Raw genomic sequence first — 16,165 nt, forward strand, 5'->3', positions numbered from 1 at the left:
TTTTTTTCTTAGGTGCATGGTCCAGGAATTGTACCTGGGTCTCCTGCATGGAAGGCAAGCATTCTACCACTAAACCACCCATGCACCCATAAATCTATTTCTAAAGTTTCTTATTCAGATTTTTGATTACTCGTGTTTAGCAACACTATTGATTTTGCATGTTGATCCTGTACCTTGGAATTTCCTGTATTCATTTATCAGCTCTAGTAGCTTTGCAAGTGTTAAATAATGATGTTGACAGTGGGCATCCTTGTCTTGTTCCTGATCTTAGAGGGAAAACATTTACTCTTTCACCTTTGAGTATGTAGTCATCAGTGTTTTTTTTTTTTTTTTTTTTTTTCATATATACCCTTTATTATGTTGAGGGAGTTTTTTTCTATTTCTAGTTTTCAAAGTGTTTTCATCAAGAAGGGTACTGGACTTTATCAGATGTCTTTTCTGCCTGAATTGCCATGACTGTGTGCTTAACTCTCTTTGTCCTATTCTATGTAGTGTATTACATTGAGTCATTTTCTTATGTTGAAACATGCTTGAATCCATGGGAAAATTCCTACTTGATAATGATGTATAATGTTGTATTCAGTTTGATACTGTTTTTTTTCTTTTTTTGAGGATTTTTGCATTTGTATTCATAAGGGATAGTGGTCTGCAGTTTTCTTTTCTTGTAGTATCTTTATCTGGCTTTGGTATTAAGGTGATGTTGGTGTCATACAAATAGTTAGAAAGTGTTCCCTCCACACTTTTTTAGAAGTGTTTGATCAGGATTGGTGTTAATTCTTCAAATGTATGGTGAACTTTACCTGTAAAGCCATCTGGTTCTGGGCTTTTCTATGTTGGGAGGAGGCTTGGAATGATTGATTAAATCTCTTTGCTAGTTACTGGTTATCTAAGTTACTGCATACAAGTTGTTCATCGAAGCCTCTTATAATGCTTTTTAGTTCTGTGGGGTCAGTAGTAATGCCCTCCCCTTTCATTTCTTATTTTAATTATTTGAGTCCACTCTTTTTCTTCCCTTTGCAGTAATGGTTATTTGTAAAGTAGTAATTTAGATGATGTTTATTTCCTCCTTTTACTTTTCTGTATGCCTTGATTTTTTTGCTTTTGTTTTTATTTTGTATTATGAATATATATCTTTTTTTTAAATTAAATTATACTTCTAAGGTGAATGTACTTCTAAGTAATCTGTAATAGCAGGATTCTAGATGCACCTGGGACTTAGTGCTGACTGGATCTCCTTCTCCATAGACTTCCAGCTAACAGTAATTCATAAGAAGACTCCTCTGGACCTCACAAACTTCATCTGTAATAGAGCTGAATTAGAATAGGTGATTTTTGAAGTACCTGAGGGCTCTGTACTCTGTGGTCTAACTAGATTCTTAGTGACTTGGAAAATTAAATCATTGTTGAAATAACAAATAGAAAGTGCATTTTGGAAATTGTGAGGGGGGAATGTCTTTCATATAATATTTCTGGCTATATTCCAAAATTTATATTACTATATTGATTAAAAGAGAACACATATGAATTGCACCTTAATCAGTGCTCAATGATCATTTAATTGACCTTGGAATCTGGGCCAATATCAGAGTTGTAGGTCTTCATCAATTTGATTCAGCAGGCAGTGAAGAGTCAAACAGGGGAGCTATGATTGCGCCTGAAGGCTGGAATTTATTAAATTTTCAGTGAAAACAATTTTGAAGTAAGATGATGGTTTTGCTCTGAATGGTTTCATTAAAATTTGATCAGAGAGAAGAATGTTTCTATTTAACTCCAGAAAATGTAATTTTGGCTTCCACCCACAGAGAGTTTTCCACAGAGTTGTTCATGGTTATAGAGAATGCCTGTATGAAATACATTTTCTTGTGAAATGCTGTTCCAAATATATGACCATCAAAAACAATAAAATATATTTCTCAAACCTCTTTTCCTTAGAAAAAACTACCTATTTGTGGGAAATTATCGTCCATTTATAATATCTGTTTGCATGCTGCTTCTTGGAGAGGCTCTGAATATTTGCTTGCATTAAAAAGCTACTGTTCTTGGCTAGCAACCCTTCACCAGTTTAAAAAAATGTCATTTTCAAAATAACGTTTCTTGTCTATTAAATATTTATGCTCTCCTATTTTAAAACTAATATAAGGCACAAGAAAGGCACCATGTCCTTTTCATCTGATATTTGGGAGGCAGGGTTTGAATATGGTTTGGTATTCAATCCTACTGCAACAAAAATTGTCTAACCTACATAAACTCTATGAAATTTTAAACAATAATAAAAAATACTTTAAAAACCTCAAAAACCATCAACTCCAATTTTACATGTCATAATTTCCAACAAAAAAGAACATCGTGCAAAATAATATTAATGCTGTTTGAAAAGAGTAGGAGAAAATTTAAATGTTTGTTCCATTATTAGTAGAAGTACACATTTCTTCCTAATCTATATGTCACTCTGGCTAGAGATAAGCCACTGCATGTTTTTTTTAAAACATACCCCTTTGGTATAACATGAACAGGATACAGAAGATTTTCACTAAAATAATGATATACAAACAAATTCCTATTATACAGTTTTGCTATGTCTGAGATAGAAATTTAGAGCAAACGATGTGTGGTTTGAAATTAAACCACCTTGATCTTAAGGATCTCCCTGCTGTCCACCCTCACAAGAAACACTCAACACATAAAAAAATGGAGGTGTGGTTGGCAAATATTGATTCCAATACTCTCCACCTCCAGTGATATCCCTGTGATCGAGTTATGTTACATGCAAAAAGATTTTATCCAGGTGGAACTAATCTACTCACATAAGTCCATAAAAGTAGAGGCAAAAGAGGCAGTCAAAGAGATTGGCATGCCATCTTTGCTTTGATGATGGAGGGAGCCACGAGCGAAGGGATATGCTGCTTCCAGAAGCTTAGACTGACTTCCAGTTGACAGACAGCATGGAAATAGTACTTCAGTTCTACAACTGCATGGAACTGAATTCTACAAACAACCTGAGAGAGACTGGATGTGGATTTTCCTCAAGAGTATCCAGATTAGGGTTCAGGAATAAACCTTGAATTCAACCTTGTGAGACCTGAACAGAAAGGCAGCTGAGCCCCACTGTGCCTGGACTTCTGACCTATAGAGGCTGCTAGGTAATAAATATTTGTTGCTTTATACCACTGTTTTTGTGAATTTGCTAGACAGCAATAGGGAATCAATACAGGAGGCACATGACTATCTAAAGAATAGATAGCCATCTTGTCTTCAAAGTGAAACTGAGAAATGTCATTCAGAGAAGTCAAAACTGACCAGCAGCTTTGCTTTGCATGTGATCTTTATCTGATGTGTCCTTCTGTGATCTGGCCCTCTGCCTCCATCTCCAGCCTTTTTTCTCTTTAGTGGTTCTCCCCTAAACAGCCTGTGCAGGGGCCTACAGTTCTTCAAATGCACAGAGCCCACTCTGATCTTCAAGTACTAACACGCTACTTCCTCTTCTGAAAGACTTTTCTCCCATGCTGTTATCTGCTTAATACCTAAAAATCTTGAAAGTATTGTCTCAAAGGGCGACTCTTCCATGGGCTTGTCCTGATAAACTTGGGGTAAGATATGTTTTTTCAATATCTATTCATATAGTAACTGACACTTGCACATAATAACACTCACTAAAAGTATATTAAGAATATCTGTTGCTACGGATCATGTTGTGAAATCCCAAAAATGGTAAGTTAAAGTCCTAACCCATAATACTGGAGAATGTGACTTTATTTGGAAAGAGGGTCTTTAAGAATATGGTGGCTTAGGATGAGGTCAAACTGGAGTGGAGTAGACCTTCATCCAGTATGAAAAGTGGCCTTATGAAACAGGAAAAGGACAGAGATAGATAGGGGAAGGCCATATGACAATAGAAGCAGAGATTTCATTGCTGTGGCTGTAAGCCAAAGGATGATGCTTGCCAATAAACCTCAGAACGAGGAAAAAGCAGGGAAGGATTTCTCACGAGCAGTTCCTAGGACTCCTGGCCCTGCCAACACTTTGATTTTGAACTTCTAGCCCGCAGAACTGTGAGACAATATGTTTTCGTTGTTTGAATCTGCCCAGTTTGTGAATGGCAGCCCTAAGAAATTAAGACACTAAGCAAACTCCAATCTGTATTATAAGCTCTAAACTATGTTAAGACAGGTATGTCCATACCATCACCCCCAACAAGTACCAGAGTGCCTAGCTTATAACATAATCTCTGCAAATATTTGTTGAATAAATGAATTAAAACTGGAAGAACAAATCTTTCCATCAACCAACCATTTCTTATTTTGGCTTGTCTTTGAATACTAATAAATACTACCAAATACCTTTAGTTTAAATAAATCAGTCATGAGAAATTCTGAAGGCTTTTGTCAAAAATACAACCCTGAGTAAATAAATAAATAAAATATTATTTCCAGGTTGTTTCAGGGTTGTTGTATAACTGAAGTTAGCCAACATCTGTTCTGTTTCTCAAATCATTACAATGAATATGACTTTTTATACAGTGGTAGGGTGAGGTATATGGACAGCAAATACTTTCAATCTGTGTACTGAAGAATCTAAGCAGGTTGTGTGGTAGTTAATAAAGGTTCTATATCTTAATAGAGTTTTAGTTATCCATAATGCGGTCTCTGATATTCATTGTTTGACTTTAGGAAAGCTGTGTATGTGTGTTTGTGTGTGTGAAAATATGAGGAAATTTTACCCTTGGAAAAATGAAGTTTTAAATCTGCACATGCAAAGGATATAAGAATATTGGTGTAAACTCTAACGTAGCTGTAAAATGTACCATCAAATGTAAAGTCATTTAGATTCCACTTATATACACATTTCCTACATTATAATCCCTCATTTTTTAATAAGTTCTTTAACATAGTGTGGATACGGATGGATTTCCAAGGGGATGGCACAGGGAGGGGCAGTGCTGCAAATACGAAGAGGTAACATGAAGTTCCTTCTGTATTTTTCTTGTGCATGTATACCTGGAGTAAAATTTCATAGACCTGAACTCTCATCCCACTCCCACATACACACACACACACACACACAGAAACACACAAAGGAATTAATATAAAAGTTGGTGAAAAATCAGTAAGGTCTGTAACCTAGTTAGCAGACTAGATTGTCAGTTTTTAATAGACTAACTACAGCTTAGTTAACCAATGTCAAGTTCCTCATTTACGTATTGTACTGCTATTATATATGATTTCACTGTTGGGTGAAGCTTCGTGAGGGGTAAATGAGACTGTACTAATTTTGCAACTTCCTATGCGTTTATAATTATTTCAAAAGTTATATAAAAGAAATAAAAGAAAAAGGAACAGTGCATTATGATATAGATATATTAGTCCTTAGCTGAATTTGTGAAGATGGTTTCCAAAGCTGATCCATCTCAGAGGTTGTACAACACAAGAGATTGGGCTTCCATGTTGGACATCACCACTTAACCAAGTCCTTTCTGAAGTGTTTCAATTATGTTACTTAATTTAATCCTTCCAACAAAGAACAGAGGCAATTACAAACCTTTCCATGTTATAGACTAGGAATATAAATGTCAGAAAAGTGAAATGCCTTGTTCAAGATCACATATTCACCTTGAACCCAAGGCAATGGGCAGATGACTCTCCTATATCAAATTATTCCTGGTCAAGAGAACAGTAGGAAAATGGGATCAAATACAGACACTTGGAACGCTTTTTGTAACCGTACAGCTATTTTTGATTCTGTTCCCTACCATAGTAGAGATGGAAAAAATCAAGATATTCATGGGTACTGCATTGATCTGCTATGAACTTCTTGCAGAGCTGAACTTAGATAAAAATAGCTTGGTCAGATAACTAGAATAATGCATTTATTCATTACACTTTCTAACTAGCTGGACATATCCCTTGTAATCTTTACTTGCTGATTAAAAACATCTTCACAACGTTCCTGATACTTACCGAGGTCAAACTGGAAATTTTATTAAGAATTTTATTTTATATTATTCTCATTAATTGATGAAGCATTTCACTAACTAAAAAGTCATCTCCCATGACTTTCATTATACTTTTCAGATATTTCTCCCCAATAAAGAAAAATGTCTAAAGGCCAGGGATGGAATTCCTGTACTCCTTTGTAGTCTTAATAACTGTCAAAGTTCCCTAGTATGTAGCAGGTACTTGTTGAGGATTGTGGAATAAATGAATAGGTGATGAATCAATGCCCCCAAACACAACATATTTTTGCTTAGCATTGTGTTCAATAAAGAACCTATCTGCCCAGCCCAGGTTCTCTAGGGAGCACAGGCAGTGGCCATGGAGGACAGAGACACAGACAGTGGGAGAGTGTAGCTCTAAACCTTTGCAGGTGCCAAGGGTGGGAAGAGTCCACTGGGTTGCTGCTACAGAGCCTTGTTTCCAAAAGAATGGAGGAAATCCAACAGGGACTGAAAATGTAGTTAGTACAAGTTACCACTATGGATGCAGAGCTTAACTTTACTTCTCAGCCAAATGCTATCGAAAAACAGCTTTTTGACCAAGTGTTTAAGACTATTGCCCTTGGGGAAATATGGCGTTTTGTAGTCCAGTATATGGATACTAGAGGATTTACTACCGGATTCAAACTTGCTAACAAGGTGTCTGACCTTAAACTCAAAAAGTAGGATCTCCTCCAGTCCAAATTTGGAGCTAAGTTCTACGCTGGAGATGTTTCAAGAGTTTATCCAAGGCATCCCCAGAAGTTTTTCTTCCTCAGAGCCAGGAAAGAATTCTCAGTGATGTGATTTATTTCCCACTTGAGACTGCCGGGCTCCTGGGGTCTTATGCTGTACAGGTGAAAGGTCAGAGATTAAAAAACAAATGTGCAAGCCTACGTACCTCAAACCTGAGTATTTGATCCCTCAAAGAGTGATGAACCAGCATAAATTCACCAGAGACTAGCGAAAGGAACCCAATCCAGTTGCAGCAGGCGGAGTGCTGCAGAAGGCTCAAAGATAATGCCAGGCTGGAATATATGAAGATTGCCCAGGACCTGGAAATATAGGGAACCAGCTGTTTTGAGATAAAAAAGAAGAAAGGAACAGACTTTTGGCTAGGAATGGATGTCCTTGGGCTAGATATTTATGAGAAAAATAATAAGTTGACCACAAAGTTGACTTCCCTTAGAGTAAAATAAAAACATCTCTTTCAATGACAAAAGAAAAAATTTCCAATAATCTCATGCTCCCTCACCCCTACCCTTCAAGAATCCACAGGGGGATGTTGCAGCTCTGCATGGGGAGTTAGGAGACATAAGAGCACTAAGGAAACATAAACCCTTTGAGGTGCTCCAGAAGCTTCCCAGGCCCAGAAGCAGCTAGACTCTGGAAAAAATAGGAGAGAAACTGTTGAGAGAGAAGAAGAGTAGTTGATGTGAGACAAGGAGGACCTAACACTGCAGCTTCAGAGCAATGAAAAAAAAAAAACAAGAAAAGAGAGAGAACTCTCAGATTCCAGATTTCCAGAGCCCTGTACCTGGAGGAGCAGAGGAAATGTACCTAAGAGGAGGCCGAGTGCTTTCAGGTGCAGCCAAGGAGCAGCTGAGCACTTGCAGAGGACACTGTCATTCAGGACCACCTGGGCAGGATGACCACCTCACCGCTCCTGTAGGAGCAACTGAATTGCCCTGTGCAGGTGAATAAGCATGTGCACATGGGCTCAGTGACCAGCTCTCCAGAGAGGGCCTCTTGGACCCCGACAGGAGCCAGAGCAGATCACCCAGGCTGAGAAGTACCGGAGCGGGCATTGGCAGCTGATGGCCCTGACCAACGTGCTGTCCCAGGCGAGAGACAAAAACAAAAAAATCCACAATGGAAATAGGAGACAAGGCCCCTGAAAGTACAGGATGCTGGGTCAGATCCAGCAGGAAAACACGGAGAAGAAAATCGAGGAGTCTGAAGCTACGTGAAGGTGCTCTGTGATGAGGAGGCAGGGCTGGGGGGAAAGGCAGCCCTTAATAATCTTAATATGATGACATTTTAGTAGATAAGCAGCTCCATCCCCCATCAGGTTCCCCTTTATTTAATAGAAAGTAGTTATTTCAGAGGGAAAATTCTAGAGTTCGGAGGCCAGAGGAAGCTTCCTGGCATTATTTTCCCCAATTGTATCATAGCGCCAACCAGGGATTATTATTCTTATCAGTATTATTGAATCACTTCCTGTTTTATGTTTGGAGCAAGACAGATTTGAATTAAGAAAAACATCTGTAAAGTCGGAATAACAAACTTCATGCTCGCCCGTGTGATAAAACGAGATTCAGTATAATCAAAGAAAATCAGGTAATGGCTTAAAAGAATGAAAAAGAAAGAAAGGAAGGAAGACAGGCAGACAGGCTGAGAGAGAAATAGGATTGGAAATTATTCAAACACTTTTTAAAGGAATATATACAAATTTGTGACTAAATATATGTCTAAAGGGAAAAAGAATTAGGTGTTTATTTTCCTTCAAAAATAACTTAATTCAGTATGAACTTCAAAACAGGAAAGAAAATTGAGAGGCAAAAAGATGATTTTACAAAACTGTGGAAGAGAAACCCATCAGTCTATCCCATTCAGCTTATTTGGATTTTGAGGAACGACTTGAACAACAATGCAAAATAAAATAGATCATTTAAGCACATGTTTACATTTGGAATTTATTAATTCTAAAAGAGGCTGATGTATTTAGATGTACTCATATGTTTAAAAGGTGTAAGAAAAGTTAATAGATGTTAGTTACATAAAGTCTTATTAGTGGAGGAAAAGTTTATTTAAGTACATATATTACCCAGCTTTATAAATTTAGCTTCATGGGCTTTAAAATTACTTCGAATAAACTACATTTTTTTTCCTGAGACAAAAAGGGATGGTGTCAACAACATCTCCTATAACAGAGTCCAGGAGATCTGAAGACATGAAGTCAGTTCAGACATGAAAAGAGACCGCCAAAGAGCTATTAAAATGGAAAGAACCTAGAGACTAAATTAAAGGTTGGAAACATATCTACAATAAGCAAGGCAATTCAAGCACTTGATCAGCCTGTGGGGTCCTTATAATATTGACATTGTTTTTTTGTGCTGCTCATTAAGCTAAATGATATGACATTGACTGTGTCATATGATTTAACCCACAGTATGAAAGATACTCTGAAATGAATTGAAGAATGCTCTATTTTTTCCTTAAAAGGTGACCAATACACAAAGCACTTTCAACACCTCATTATAAGTCACAAAACAGGTTACATCTGAAAAGAAACTTATCTAAATTCATATATCAAATTAGTATGCACTGCTTTCTGGGTCCAGCAATGAGATTTGCCCCTTCAGAAAATTCTTCTTCATGCATAGTCTGCATAATATGCATAACATGGAGCCTTCTAACTTTCCCTTGGGAGATCATTGCACCATTCAGTACTTCTCATTAAAATCTTTTCCCTCCTTATTTCCATCTTAAATTTTCCTTTCATTAATTTCTTCCATTATGTCCAGTCATGCCCAATTTTATGTGAATATATGTGTGCAGCACTCTTTAAAAATAACCTCACCAAGATTACTTTAGAAAAAGAATATTTGATTACCACACTTGAGAAAATTCTAGCTTTTTTACTCATATCCAAGTGGCAGATTCATATTAATGTTTAACACTTATTAATCATTAAAAGCCTTTTTTTTGTATTTTTAACATGCAAAACTTTAATTGTTTATTTAGGTTTCCCTTACGTATAACTTGGGAACCTGAAATTCAAGAGGCCCAGTGAAATGTAAATGATTTTATGTAAATGCTAAAATAAAAGGAGGGGTCAGACATAATCTACTGCTGTCACAACTAATCGTGGAGATTGTTAAAAAGGTAACAAGAAAATCAAGGTTGTTGCTTTTATTTACATATATCAGAACAAAAGCAATATCGATAAGTGCAGAAACATGTTTTTATTGCTCATATCTTTTCAAAATAACCATCTCTTGATCTTGCTCATTACAGCTAACATTCTGTGGTGGTTTGATATTGTATGTGCCAAGAGAAACATGTTCTTAAATCTAATCCATTTGTGTGGAACACTTTGATGAGGTTCCTTTAGTTAAGAATGTTTGGCTCACCTCAATCAGGATGAGTCTTATTTCTATTAGCAGAGTCTTTTATAAATGTAGTGAAATTCAGACAGACAGAGAGAAAGACATATAGAAAGCAACCAGAAGCTGAACATCAATGAAAGAGAAGAGAAGGGAAAGACAAGGAGACATCACCATATGCTGTGTGACAAACTAAGGATCAAGGATTGCTAGCCGCCAGCCCCAGAATGCCACAGGTCTTCAGAGAGAAAACATTGCTCTGATGACTCCTTGAGTTAGATTTTCTTTGAACCTCAAAATGGTACACTAATAAATTCCTATTGTTCAACCTGAGCCATTTCATGTTATTTGCTTGGGCAGATTAAGAAACTCAAGAACACTACATTTCTCTCCTACCCTTTCAACAAATTCCTTCAAAGTCTTGACCAGCAGTACTGCCTCCAATTGTGGTCTTGCATTCTTTATTGGATTCATATCATTTTGACAGTTGTCCCTAGCATGTCACAAAAACTCTTCCTATCAAGATACTCATAACTTCCATGTTGCTAAACCCAGTGCTGACTTCTGCCAGTGTTATTTTACACTGTGGATCTTTGTCTCTTTTCTTGAAGGACCTTCTTCATTGGGTTTCAAGGATCCCATAATGTTCTGGTTTCCCTGTCCCACCCCTGCCCTTGTTACTCCTTCTCATTCATCTTTGCAGTTTCTTGCTCATCTCTGACCATTAAATGTTGGAATACATTTTTCCTATTCTATCTACACTCACTACTTTGAGATCTCACTACTTTAAATACAATCTAAATGCACTTATCTCCCAGCTGGATATCTCCAGTTCAGGCCTGTCCCCTGAATGCAAATTTACATTCAACATACGTACTTGTATTAGGCAGAGTTCTCCCAAGAAACAGAACTAAACAGGATGCGTATATCTATATCTATGTCTATATCTATATCTATATCTATATCTACACATATAATAAATATAAATATAAATATATATATATATATATATTCCTATATATTTATTATAGGAATTGGTTCACATGACCATAGTGACTGGAAAATTTGAATTTCATAGGGCAGATTGAAGTGATGGTGAATTCCCCATTCACTGGTTAAGTAGAGAGAAATTCTTCTTTCTGATTTCTGAAATCCTCAGCTTCCCTTTAAGACCTTCAACTGTTTGGATGAGGAGACTCTACTCATTGATGAATGTGGTCTCCTTGGTTGATTATAGATGCAATGAGCCAGAGATGCAGTAAGATAACTAATGATTAAAATCTTCACTTCATTATCATAGTACAAAGAGGCCAGTGCTTGATTGACCAAATTACTGGACACCATAACCTAGACAAAGTAACACATGAACTTAACCATCATATTACTTAACATGTCTCAAACTATGTTCCTGCTTCATCCCAAGCCCCCCCTTCTCCCGCAAAATCTCCCCTTCCTACAGTCGTTTCCAAATTAGTTAATGTTAACTCAAACTTTATGTCCCAAAGAAAAACTTTGCTAACAGTCTTAACTCTTTCTCTCATACTTTATTTCGAAACCATCAATAATTCCTGTAAAGTTTATTTTCAAAATATATAGACTCTACTGATTTTTTCATCCCTTCCACTGTTATCACTATACCTGGATTTTAAAGTCCTTTTGCTTCTCTCTCACCTTCTACTAATCCCTTCATCAGTCTGTTTTCAACACAGCATCCTGCCATGCTGCTTTTCTGCCAATATTTGCAGTGATTTTTTCTCTTTCTTGGAAAAGCGCAGTTAGCATCCTAACTGGGACCAACAAAATCCCCATGACGTACCCTTCTTCCACCTCCATTATCCCTCTTAGATGTCACTTGCTTCTGTCCTCTTCCCTCCAACCTCACTAGCCTCTTCACTCTTCTTCAAAGATGTCAGGCTTACTAGTATTTCACCACCTTCCACTTGTTATTCTTTTGGCCTAGAATATTCATATCCCACCTCTGATACCATCATAGTTCATTTCTTCACTTCCTTGGGATATGTTCTCAAATGTCACCTTCTAGGGGAAACAACCCATGACTGACTCTTCTGACGTTTCAAACCTCTTTTCCCCACACTTTGCATCTCCCTGCCTTGCTTTTTCTTTTTAGCACTTGTCGTTTAAATCATAATTTTATCATATTTTCTGCTTTCTCCTGTAGAATAGAATCTCCACGAAAGCAGAAACTTTATACTATCTTTACCGCCCCAAAATGCAATGTGGTGTTAATCACTGTTATGGATTGAAGCATGTTCCCAAAGAGACACATTCTGTTCCTAAACTCCCTGGGCATTTTCCCATTCGTGAATAGGATCTTCAAAGATGCTCTCAGTTAGGAAGAGGCCAAACTGAATCGGGGGGTTCTTAATCCAGTATGAACAAAGGAAATTTTTAAACACTCATGAGGAGACAGATAGGGAGATAGATGGCCATCTAATGGTGGCAGAGGTTGAATTATGGATTACCTGTAAGTCATCACCAGAAAGCTAAAGACCTCAGAGAAAGCATGGCCTGCAAATACCTGGATTTGGAACTGCTAGTTTTCAAAATTTGGGGAGCAATAAATTCCTATTCTTTAAACCAACATGTTTGAGTAGCCCTGGTAAAAGAGGCAAGCATATTATAGGGACTCACAAAATACCAGTTTATTGAATAAATAAATTGAGTAATAGCTTATTATTTTTTTTCTTTTTTTAATTAATTAACGGAAAAAAAGAAAAAAAAGAAATCAACCCAACATTTAGAAATCATACCATTCTACATATGCAATCAGTAATTCTTAACATCATCACATAGATGCATAATCATCGTTTCTTAGCACATTTGCATCGTTTTAGAAGAACTAGCAACACAACAGAAAAAGATATAGAATGTTAATATAGAGAAAAAAATAAAAGTAATAATAATAGTAAAAAAAAAAAAAACCAACCAGACAGACAAAAACAAACAAAAAACAAAACAACAACAACAACAAAAAAAAAACCTATAGCTCAGATGCAACTTCATTCAGTGTTTTAACATGATTACTTTACAATTAGGTATTACTGTGTTGTCCATGTTTGAGTTTTTGTATCTAGTGCTATTGCACAGTCTGTATCCCTTCAGCTCCAATTACCCATTATCTTACCCTGTTTGTAACTCCTGCTGGACTCTGTTACCAATGACATATTCCAAGTTTATTCTCGAATGTCGGTTCACATCAGTGGGACCATACAGTATTTGTCTTTTAGTTTTTGGCTAGACTCACTCAGCATAATGTTCTCTAGGTCCATCCATATTATTACATGCTTCATAAGTTTATCCTGTCTTAAAGCTGCATAATATTCCATCGTATGTATATACCACAGTTTGTTTAGCCACTCGTCTGTTGATGGACATTTTGGCTGTTTCCATCTCTTTGCAATTGTAAATAATGCTACTATAAACATTGGTGTGCAAATGTCCGTTTGTGTCTTTGCCCTTAAGTCCTTTGAGTAGATTCCCAGCAATGGTATTGCTGGGTTGTATGGCAATTCTATATTCAGCTTTTTGAGGAACCGCCAAACTGCCTTCCACAGTGGTTGCACCATTTGACATTCCCACCAACAGTGGATAAGTGTGCCTCTTTCTCCGCATCCTCTCCAGCACTTGTCATTTTCTGTTTTGTTGATAATGGCCATTCTGGTGGGTGTGAGATGATATCTCATTGTGGTTTTGATTTGCATTTCTCTAATGGCCAGGGACATTGAGCAGCTCTTCATGTGCCTTTTGGCCATTTGTATTTCCTCTTCTGATAGGTGTCTGTTCAAGTCTTTTTCCCATTTTGTAATTGGGTTGGCTGTCTTTTTGTTGTTGAGTTGAACAATCTCTTTATAAATTCTGGATACTAGACCTTTATCTGATATGTCATTTCCAAATATTAGCTTATTATTTTTATAAGAAAAGTTTCTAAGTACAAATTGTAAGCTTTCATGTAAGATGAAAACAAAATAAACATTGAAAACAGGAAAGCACATTGCCAATTAGTCAATTAACTGGTTAATGTGGTATTTATTTAGCAAAGCAAACATGCATCCATTCTTTGAATAGATAACCTGCACTATATATTTTGGTGTTATTCAAGAATGCATTTATGGACCGTATGATATTAATGAATTGGGTATAACTAACTTTTTAATTATAATTGCTATTGACTGAAACATATTTATCTTAATTACTCTCTTTAGTTTATTTAAGTTTATGAGGTATTTTTAACCCTGACATATTTCTGTGAAGTTTTCCAGAAGCAGCCCCAAAGGAAACAACCTAAGAAATCACAGAAAGCAGGTGAGATCTTTCTAATTTTAACATCTTAGATATTTTTTTAAAAAATTGTAAGTTAGACTAAACTTTCTTAGTAGTTTCCTAATATTTAAAATTAGATGTATCATTCTCTGTAAAATCTTAAAAGAAGGGTTTTCTTGGTTGAAAAGTTGTGACTTCATAGATTCAAATTTAATAATTTTGAAAAATATGAAAATAAATGTAATATTTACATTTGATGAAAAGTCAAATGGTTGATCAAAATTTTCTGAGTTGGAAACCTGGGACTATTATTCTATGACTTGATTGAAGGGGATGGGACACAGATATTATATTTTAAGTATGTGAGTGGTGATAATCAATCATTATAAAATAAGCCCTGATAATTGTAATGGTATAAACAGAATTTCAACTATAATATGGTAGGTTTGAGTCCTATAAACTGATAGTATATAACACTCAATACTTACAGTGATAAACAGCATAGCCAAGTCCTTCTCTTCAGTCAGCTATCTCACTGTGTCATCAAGATTGTGTAAAAATTTATTTTACATGCTTTTATTTTAACTGTTTGCATAACATGAAATGCAATATATGCACACAAAGATAGGAATAACTAAATCTCCTTATTTAGCTGGTCTGCTCACCCTAGCATCTGAAATTTTCCTGAAAATTCTAGGTCGGACAAACCAGTTCAAAAATAAGTGTGTTAGCACTTGGAGAGCTTCTTTAACTTGGCTTCTTGTGAAAGCTGAAAGCCTGAATGGACTTTAGAGAATACAAGTATAGTATATTATAAAAGTCACTATTTACTTATATAAAATCACACTTTTTACTCTCTGTGACATCTTTCAAAATTATTTATTTGATTTTTCTCTACATTGGAGAGTGTTTTAGAGAGGTCTAACTTTGAATGTAATTCATATGGTATTTGTTAAATGTACTCTGGGAAAATATGAGATACAGTGCCTCTGTGCAGAGAAATTGAAATAAATATAATTACATATATTGAAGGTGAAAGCATGTTGTATGCAGTAGGATGCCTTGGGCAGAGAATATGGAGAGTGACTTTCTTTTGAGCCTTAAACTGAAAACTGCAAAGACAGATACTGATGGCAGCCATAATTGTGGATTTGAGCTGCTTCTGACCTGGGCAACTCTACATTTTAGCGTAAGTGACATCGACAGTAATGATCTGCTTGTGAACATTGAAGATCAGCTATTAATTTAAAATAAAAGACAATATCTTATACTACGACTCCAATGTTAACTTCAAATCTTTCTTATTTAAGAAACTTTGTTGTGTTTGCAACATTGTCATGCTCACATCTTCTCATTGTCCTTTGTAATATCGAGGACTTTTTCTTCTTTCAAGGAATTTCATATCAGTTGCACAGTATCTTAGATTCCATCTCCAAATTCTCATGCTATTCATTTTGGCCTTAGAATTTTGGTCTAGTTTATTTATTTGATTCTAGTCACATTAATTCATTATTTCACATTTTTCCATTTGTGAAACAGATGCTTTCTAACTTTGGTATTCTCATCTCTCAACACATTTGTGTTATGCCCCACATGCATGCACACACATGCACACACACTCAAAAATATTTTCTTAAAAAAAATATTTCATCATACAATGGTTCTCATATCTAAAAATCAAGAAAATATGGCAAAGTAGAAGTTATTTTCCTACGTGAAATTTGGAAAATCTTGCATTCCTGCTCATTTAAAAGGATTATTTCCATTTACTGCAATTCTAAGATCTGTCTTTCAAATGAGATCTAAG

At 36.0% G+C, this 16,165-nt stretch overlaps 1 pseudogene; it reads left to right on the forward strand.

The window, feature by feature from the left end:
- LOC143675706 (ezrin pseudogene) overlaps positions 1 to 7,277 on the forward strand; it is a 52,788-nt pseudogene extending 45,511 nt beyond the window's left edge.
- Positions 7,278 to 16,165: the final 8,888 nt, after the last annotated feature.

The sequence above is a fragment of the Tamandua tetradactyla genome, chromosome 3 (genome assembly GCF_023851605.1).
Source record: "Tamandua tetradactyla isolate mTamTet1 chromosome 3, mTamTet1.pri, whole genome shotgun sequence".
Lineage (NCBI taxonomy): Eukaryota > Metazoa > Chordata > Mammalia > Pilosa > Myrmecophagidae > Tamandua > Tamandua tetradactyla.